The sequence below is a fragment of the Scyliorhinus canicula genome, chromosome 5, assembly GCF_902713615.1.
Source record: "Scyliorhinus canicula chromosome 5, sScyCan1.1, whole genome shotgun sequence".
NCBI classification, from domain to species: Eukaryota; Metazoa; Chordata; class Chondrichthyes; order Carcharhiniformes; family Scyliorhinidae; genus Scyliorhinus; species Scyliorhinus canicula.
Genome location: NC_052150.1, coordinates 154,716,399 through 154,725,584, shown reverse-complemented (window position 1 = coordinate 154,725,584; position 9,186 = coordinate 154,716,399).

Genomic DNA, 9,186 nt, shown 5'->3' with positions numbered 1-9,186 from the left:
TTCCCGACTCCCCAAAGCCTGTCCACCATCTACAAGGCACACGTCAGGAGTGTGATGGAATCTTCTCCACTAGTCTGAAGTAGCACAGCTCAAGAAGCTCAAAACTATCCAGGACAAAGTAGTGATTGGCACCTCATCCACCATTTTAAACATTCACTCCCTCCACCACCAATGCACAATGATAGCTGTGTGCAACACCTACAGGTTGGTAAGTCTACATCTGCAGCAACTCACCAAGACAGCACACTCTACCACAGAGAAGGAAATGGACAATAGATAGATGGGAACACCATTACCTACAAGATCCTCTTCAAGTCACACACCATCCTGGCTTGGAAATATATTGCTGTTCCTTCGCTGTTGCTGGGTCAAAATCCTGGAACTCTCTTCTAACAGCATTGTGGGTGTACCTAGACCACATGGACTGCAGTGCTTCAAGAAGGCAAGCTCACCACCATCTTCGCAAGAGTAATTAGGGATGAGCAATAATTACTAGCCTAGCCAGCGACACCCAAATCCCATGAACAAATAAAGAATATTCCAGAAGCAGTAACTAAGGTGGCTTATGCTGTGATAGTTACTATTGCTTCAATAAATGCTTTGGTTATAAATCTGAATATCACATCTTCAAAGGCCTTCCAAGATCTAGTTGCACCCATTCAGTCTTTACTGATACTGACTAGTGGTACCTCTGCGTCTCAAATGAGTGGGTAGAGATGTCATTGTTTCTCCAGAGAGTAGCACTGAGTTTGCTTCCTCTATTGCCCACCCCGGTGCCTATGTGAACATACATACATACGGATTAGAGTAGGACACTCAGCCCTTGGAATCTTCTCCACCATTCAATAAGATCATGGCTGATTTGATTGTAACCTCTGACCTACCTTTGATAACCTTTCACCCCTTTGCTAATCAAGAATCTATCTGGCTCTGTGTAAAAATAATCAAAGTCTCTGCTTCCACTGCCATTTGACAAAGAAAGTTCCAAATACTCACAACCTGCTGAGACAAAACCATTCTCATCTCTGTCTTAAATGAGTGATCCCTAGTTCTAGATTTTCCCACATCCACCCTCTCAAGACTCCTCAGGATCTTTATATTACAATCAAGTTGCCTCTTACTCTTCTAAACTCCAGTGCATACAAGCCAAGCCTTTCCTCATAAGACAACCCACCCATTTCAGGTGTTAGTCTAGTAAACCTTCTCTGACCTACTTCAAATGCATTTACATCTTTCCTTAAATAAGGAGACTATACTGTAAAGAGTACTCTAGATGTGGTCTCATCAGTGCCGTGCACAACCTCCCTACTTCTGTAATCTCTCACAATAAATAATAGCATTCTATAAGCTTTCATAATTACTTGCTGTACCTGCAAACTAGCCTTTTTTTATTCATGCATGAGGACACCCATCAATGATGTCAATGCCATTGAATGTCAATGTGGCAAGTTGAGAGGAGATGGTAGCAATTGCAGTTCATGAAACCTCTTTTCAGGCAGCGAGAGTAATGACTTGCAGGGAATGGCTGCTTCTCCGGCTGCCCTTCAAATATGGTGCCTGGACATCCAACCCTATGAAGTAACAGTGGGGGCATCAATTTGTTTTACCACCTCGGTCACATGATTTTCCACGGTCCTCCATCATGAATACTTAATTGGCTGACTACCATGTGATTGTGCCTATGGACAGAATTGCCTCGCATTTCCAATGTTGAGGAAGCGATGGCCTCACACTCACCTTTCGGAAGAATATCAAGGTTGAAAGAATGTAGAGGTTGAAAGATGACGTGAGTGAAGTCAAACAAAGGGGCTGGTAAAGTTCAAAGGTGAAGATTTATGATATACTGTGCATTACATTGAATTATTGCACTATTGATTTCAGTCAGCAGATGGAGCACAGAGCACATCATTGTAGTAAATCTGAAGTACAGAAAATATTTTATGCCCCATAATTTTTGTATTTCTAGCATATTCAGTTTCTATTACTTATCTGGTGACCCCTTTGAAAAAGGTGACAATAACTTTTAGAGCAAATGTATTGGGTGGGATTCTCCGACCCGCAAGCCGGCCAATGGGGTTTCCCATTGTGGCAATCACACACCGTCGGGAAATCCCCGGATGTGGGTGCACTGCCGGCGTAACAGAGAATCCCGGCAGCGGAGAATCCAGCCCATTGTCTTTCCTTTCATGACTGGATATATAACAGACAATGCTACACTTGGAATGATATGCGAGGACCTTAAATTGTAAACTACGATGTCTAAACATAACTGTGTGTAATGTCACATTAGTTTCTTCAGAATTGAGCTGTTTTTTACTTCCATCAATTTTCCTGACAGAGGAGCATCTGTGTTGCCAGAATCTTCTGTGAAGAGTGTGCTAAGTAGTGTGTGTTGTGAGGAGGATGCAAAGAGGCTGCAGGGTGACTTGGACAGGCTGACTGAGTGGGCAAATACTGAGGAAGATTCCCATGTAAATCAGTTTGCTTGAGAGGCCTCTGTGGCCTTGTGGGAACTACAGTTACCATGATGCCTGGCTGCCAGGTTTTGTTAGCTGGACAGTCCATTTCATTCTGAGGTGGTTGGCCAGGAGTGGCAAACAAGATAACTCTTTCCTTCTCCACATAATGCAGCAGCATCTCCACTTTGAGACACTAGTGGTCCAGGATAATTATTAGAATAATTCTGTATTGATATGCACCTTTTGACACATTTTCAAACATCAGCAAAACAAGACACATTAGTCTGCATTACATCGCGCCTAGCATTTTGAGGTGTACAATAATTAGTTTCCATATGGTTAATAGTCTCTGTAATTCATCATTTTGTAAAATCATGTTTTCATTGTCAATATTCTTGTTTCTTGCCCACAGCTGTATGTGTGATAGAATATGAAATGACTGTTCGGTGAGTAGGATGTCTACCCTGTCATTTTGTAAAAATGAATGATCAGATTTGAAGAAGAAATTATGATTGTGTTCTTTGTTTTAAATGAAAATTTGAGTTTAGCGTTGTAGTCTTTTATATACTCTACATTGACTAGCATCCTCCATTGCAAGAGATGATGGGAATGCAGCCTCAGAACGTTGGTGAGGTTACAGATCATTTTGTGCACTTCTTTTGATGGCTGAATAAGCTGATTCTGGAATGGCAAAGTCTACCACAGGTGTCACAGATGAAGTTGTTTCTTGTCTATGACTTCTGATGATGCCTTGTTTTCAGAGCTGGCGGCTGCTATGGAGCTTCTGAAACTACGTGTCATTGTTCTAGTGAATTGTTACCCACAGCTGATGTCGCCATGTGCATTGATCTTCAGCTAGAGTTTCCCACTTGTGCTTAATCTTGAGGGCTTTCATGCCTCTTTTGAGAATATCCTTCAATTAGACTTTTGGAAACCCCTTGGCACTAGCTACCTCCAGGTATAACATACCCTTGGGATGCAACAATCTTCCATCCTGTGCCAAGCCAGTGAATTTTTATTTGCTTGAGTAGAGCTAGCATGCTTGTGATTCCAAGGGTGCATCATTGACATGGAAGTTTTTGAGCCATTTTTATTGCTAGCTGTAAGTTGTCCAAACTACGCTGCAGTGTTCTGAGTATACACGCATTGTAGATATGAATCTTGGTACTGCAGGTTAATTTGTTGATTTTCCATAACCTTTTTGTTAGTCAGCCAAATTTGGTGGCTGATTTCTGAGTGTGTGCTGAGCTATTCATCAAGAGACAGGTTTTTTGTCACCATAGATCCAAGCCAGCAGAATTTGTTGACTGCTTCTAGTGGTGTGATGTTGAATTTGATCACAGGCAGTCACAACAACCTATCCGATAACTCCAGTTTTCTTGACACTGATTAGACGGTCCATGAGTTGTTGGAGCTGGTCTTCTGAATGGACAACTATTGCAACATCACCAACATACAGACGTTCTCTGAGCAGTACATACCACACTTTTGTCTTCGTTCTCAGTCTTGGGACCCTGGAGCTGTGAAGCAACAAGGTGGCTAAATCATTGACATACATTTGGGGCAATCAATTCTCAGAGCTTTGTTCAGGGGGATTATAGACTGAAGAATCAGGTGGATAAATCAGTGTGTTCAATTTATGGCATTCCTCTTCTTCCAGTGATATAAACACGTGGGGCGGTATTCTCCATTGGCTGACATCGGAATCGCAAAACGTGATTGGGCAGAGAATCGGTTTCGACCCCAAAGTTGAGACGGGTGCCGATTTGACGCCAAATCGCAATGCTCCATCTCCCTGACAGGGGCGTCAATGCATTCCGGAACACACATACAGTAACCGTATGCATGTCATTAGCGGGCCTGACCTGGTATTCTCTGGGACCTCTGCAATTCTACGTCTCCGATGGACTAAGTTCCTGATGGCGAGGTTCACTTACATTTTAAAAAATCGTGAAACTTTTATCATGGCTGATGTGGGAGAGAGAGAGGAGGTAGGACACAGAGAGGCGCGACCGTGGGCTGCCGGGCCAGACACTGGTCGGGTTGTCTGGAGTGGGGGATCCTGCTAGGGCGAGGGAGAGGGGAGCGATGGAGGAACGGGCCGAGTGGCTGGGGTGGCACCCATGGGACTGGGGCAGTGCCCAGGCCAGACCACCATTGCTGCAAGCCTGCAAGGCAGCCATCTTACACAATACTGACCACCCAGCTTGGCCCTTGGTTCTGCAGAGTGACACCAGACGTATGGGTGCTCTCACCACCGCACCCCAGCCTCCGCCATACCCCCCCACCCCCAACCCGGCTGCCACCCACCTATGGGACATCAGGCAGCCCACCCAAGGGCAACGCTATATGACATCAATAAACACACGACGAATGATGAACATAATTGAGGCTTTAATGCACTAAACAGCAAGCCTCCTGCCTCTGGTCCCGAACTGGAAGGGAGGTGGAGACTAGCCACCTTTATACATAAGCCCGAGGGGAGGAGCCACAGGCGGAGCCAGCAGGGTCAAGCCCAGGCATGTAACAATACAATACAGTGGTTTACAACATTCACCCCCTGTTAAAAAAAAGCGTCTGGTGGGGGTGAAGTGGTCTTAAAGGTCAAGTCTGTCAGGGGCCTTGACCTTCCGCCGTGATCGCCTCAGTCCCGGCTGTGGTGTGGGCACCGGTGTCGGCACCTGTGCGTTTGGGAGCATGTTGTCCTCTTCTTCACCCAGTGGTTGAGTTGGTGGAGGGCGGGGGGTGGTGTATGGGCAGAAGTGGTGGTGATGGCCGCCGGTGGGCCTACGGGTGCCAGTTCGTGAGGTGGGTGGGCAGGGGTGGGGGAAGACGGTGTAGGGTCGGGGGTGGTGGTGATGGTCGCTGGTGAACCAGCAGGTGTCAAATCCCGAAGGGAGACTATGTCCTGTCGCCCGCCCATGTGCTACGTAGGCATATTGTGGACTTGCAAGAAGGAGCAGGACCTTCTCGACGAAGGGGTCAGATTTATGGCTCCTCGCATGCTTCCGGAGGAGGATGGGCCCTGGGACTGCCAGCCAGGACGGGAGCAAGACCCTGGAGGTGGACTTCCTGGGGAAAGCAAACATGCGCTCGTGAGGAGTCTCGTTGGTGGCTGTACACAGGAGCGACCGGATGGAGTGGAGCGCATCACAGAGGACCTCCTGCCAGCGGGAGACTGGGACACTTCTAGACCGTAGGGCCAGGTGACGGCCTTCCAGACCATCGCATCCTCTCCACCTATCCGTTTCTCCGGGGGTTGTAGCTGGTCGGCCTGCTGGAGGCAATGCTCTTGCTGAGCAGGAACTGACGCAACTTGTTGCTCATGAAGGAGGAACCCCGATCGCTATGGATGTAGGTGGGGAACCCGAACAGGGTGAAAAGACTGTGCAGGGCCTTGATGATGGTGGCAGAGGTCATGTCAGGGCATGGGATGGCGAAGGGGAACCTTGAGTACTCATCATCAATGTTGAGGAAGTACACATTACGATCCGTGGAGGGGAGGGGCCCTTTGAAATTGATGCTGAGGTGCTCAAAGGGACGAGAGGCCTTTACCAGGTGCGCTCTGTCTGGCCGATAGAAGTGCGGCTTGCACTCCGTGCAGACATGGCAGTCCCTGGTCACGGTCCTGACCTTCTCGATGGAGTAAGGCAGGTTGCGAGCCTTGATGAAGTGAAAAAAACGGGTGACCCCCAGGTGACAGAGGTCATTGTGGAGGGCCCTGAGTCGGTCTATTTCTGCGCTGGCACAGGTACCACGGGATAGGGCATCTGGGGCTCATTGAGCTTCCCAGGTCGATACAAGATATGGTAGTTGTAGGTGGAGAGCTCGATCCTCCACCTCAGAATCTTGTCATTCTTGATCTTGACCCGCTGTCTGTTATTGAACATGAAGGCAACCGACCGTTGGTCAGTGAGGAGAGTGAATCGCCTGCCGGCCAGGTAATGCCTCCAATGTCGCACAGCTTCTACGATGGCTTGGGCTTCCTTTTCGACTGAGGAATGTCGAATTTTTAAGTCATGGAGGGTACGGGAGAAGAAAGCCATGGGCCTGCCCGCCTGGTTGAGGGTAGCGGCCAGAGCAAAGTCCGACGCATCGCTCTCTTCCTGGAATGGGATGAACTCGTCCACAGTGTGCATCGCGGCTTTGGCAATATCTGCCTTGATGCGATTGAAAGCCAGTCGGGCCTCAGCCTTCAGAGGAAAAATGGTGGATTTGATAAGTGGACGGACCTTGTCCGCATAATTGGGGACCCATTGGGCATAGTAGGAGAAGAACCCAGGCATCTCTTCAAGGACTTGGGACAGTGGGGGAGGGGGAGTTCCAGGATGCGGTTGGGGTCGGGCCCTAGGCCTCCGTGTTTCACGACGTAGCCAAGGATGGCTAGGCGGGTTGTGCGAAAGACGCATTTTTCTCTATTATAGGGGAGGTTCAGGAGTTTAGCGGTGTGGAGGAAGTGCCGGAAGTCTTTGTCATGGTCCTGCTGGTCATGGCCGCAGAGGGTGACATTGGCTCGCAGCCCGTACTGGTCAACCATTTGGTCCATTTCTTTTTGGAAGACCGAGACCCCATTGGTGACGCCGAAGGGGACTCTGAGGAAGTGGTAGAGGTGGCCGTCTGCCTCGAAGGCAGTGTATTGGCAGTCCTCCGGGCAGATAGGGAGCTGCTGGTACGCGGACTTCAAGTCAACTGTGGAAAAGACACAATACTGCGCAATCTGGTTGACCATGTCAGATATGCGGGGGGGGGGGGGGGGGGGGGGGGGGGGGGGGGGGGGGGGGGGGGGGGGAGTAGGAGGAGGAATGCCAGGCCTTGCCCGATGAAGAGGATGCGGGAGAGGGCGAGGATGGGTAGGACATGGGACCCAGGCAAGCACAGGAACCGCACGACGTGTGTGCCAGGGCGAACGTGCATGGGACACTCAGATCGCCTCCAGCTTCGCCAACAAGGAGGGGAGGGGGAACTAGCCAGGGGCACGGATTGACAGATCACCGAGGCAGGTTGGAACAGTGGTAACAGCTGTATAATGTGACAACGTATATGCAGATTTGTGCTCTAGCCCCTATAATTGAACTATGCCCTGCACTTGTGCCAACTTAATTGATGTCGAACATTCTGGCCTTATGGGCCCTAACCACTACGTCTAGGTGATTCCCCAGAAGGTACAGCAGGAGTGGAGGCAGGCTGCTGTGACTCCACGTTTCCTGGGGAGACCCGGCCTGGATGGGTCAGGCTGCTGCTTGGGTGTCCCACGTGGTGTGTTGCCACCTTGTTCCACCTGCTGCCCACCAGATGCACCAGGGACAGGACGGGGGGGGGGGGGGGGGGGGGAGTCCAAGGCACTGTGGTGTTCCGGCACCTCCCCTGCAGGAGTCCCCGTCACAGGCCCCATCACCTCCTCCTCCCTCCGGGTGCCCAATGCCCCCCGGGCTACTCCATGGGACGGGAATGCAGCCACATGGCGCAGCCAGTCCTGGTGGCTCACTCTGGTCGCGAGCAGCGTCTGCATGGATCACAGAGAGTGGAGCATCACCATCTGGGACTGCACCACGTCAAGCTGTGACTGTGTCACCACCTTCTGGGCCTGTGACACATCAGCCAGCGATGGCACCATCTCCCTCTGGGACTGGGACACCTCCCTCTGCGTCTGTGCCACATTGGCCTACACCTGGGCAATGCCACCGACTTTCCAGGCCATGGGTTGCTGTGCCTGGGCCACGCTCAGGAGCGCTGCTGCGATTTCCAGGTGGCTCTGGCACATGGTCTTCTGTGAACCAGAAACTATGTCCTGGGCCTTGGCCACCTCCTGCACAGAATGGCCCAGGCCTTGGACATGCTGATCCATACCTAAAACTACCACCCCCGCAATGCCTCCACCGCGGACGCCACCCGTGCAATAGCCTGGGTGGCATGCATTGTTGGCACCATCCCTGCTTCTGCACACAGTTGGACTCCTCCAACTGCACCTGCAGGTGCTGGATGTTCGCCAACAACCCCTCATGTAGTCCCTGGCTCTGTGACTGCATCTCCACAATCGATGGGACTGTTTGTTCCAGGAGGCCAAAACCCGTCTGGACGGCAGCTAATTCCTGGGGTCGGCCTGCCCCTCGGGTGTTCCTACCCCCAGCTCCTGTACCAGATCATCTGTGTTCCAGAAGTCTATTCTTTAAAGTGACCAACCGAGGTGATAGTCTCTGGGATGGTGGAGGATGTTGGAGACAGCAGTGATAGAAAGTCAGTGTCATCCTCAGACCCGAGCTCCGGGGTCTCCCGAGTCTCAGATGGGTATCCTCATCGTTGTTCAGCTCATGGGGGAAGTGGGGGTGGGGCACTGGCTGAGGGTGGGGGGGGGCGCCAGGTAGATCCCCCATTCCATGCAGCTCCTGCAAGACACAAGACAAGACATTATGACCAGACCGTGGTCCGGGAAGTGGTAGGGGTGAGCATGTGGGTGGGGGTGGGGTTGGTTAGGGTAGTGTGGGGATAAGTGTGGTGTGGGGGTCGTGTTGGAGGCGGTTGACACACGTGTCAAGGGGAACCGCAACTAAGCAGGGTCACACTTCCTCGCCCATGACCAAACTCCACCCCGGCGACCTTCCTTTCCTCCGGGACGCCGACCACACCCAGAGCCCACTGCTCTGCCATGGTGAGGGGCCGCAGGTCTGACTGTCTCCCTCCTGCATTCTCCTGTTCCCGGTGATTGTGGGCGGCTTCTCCTTGGGGGGGG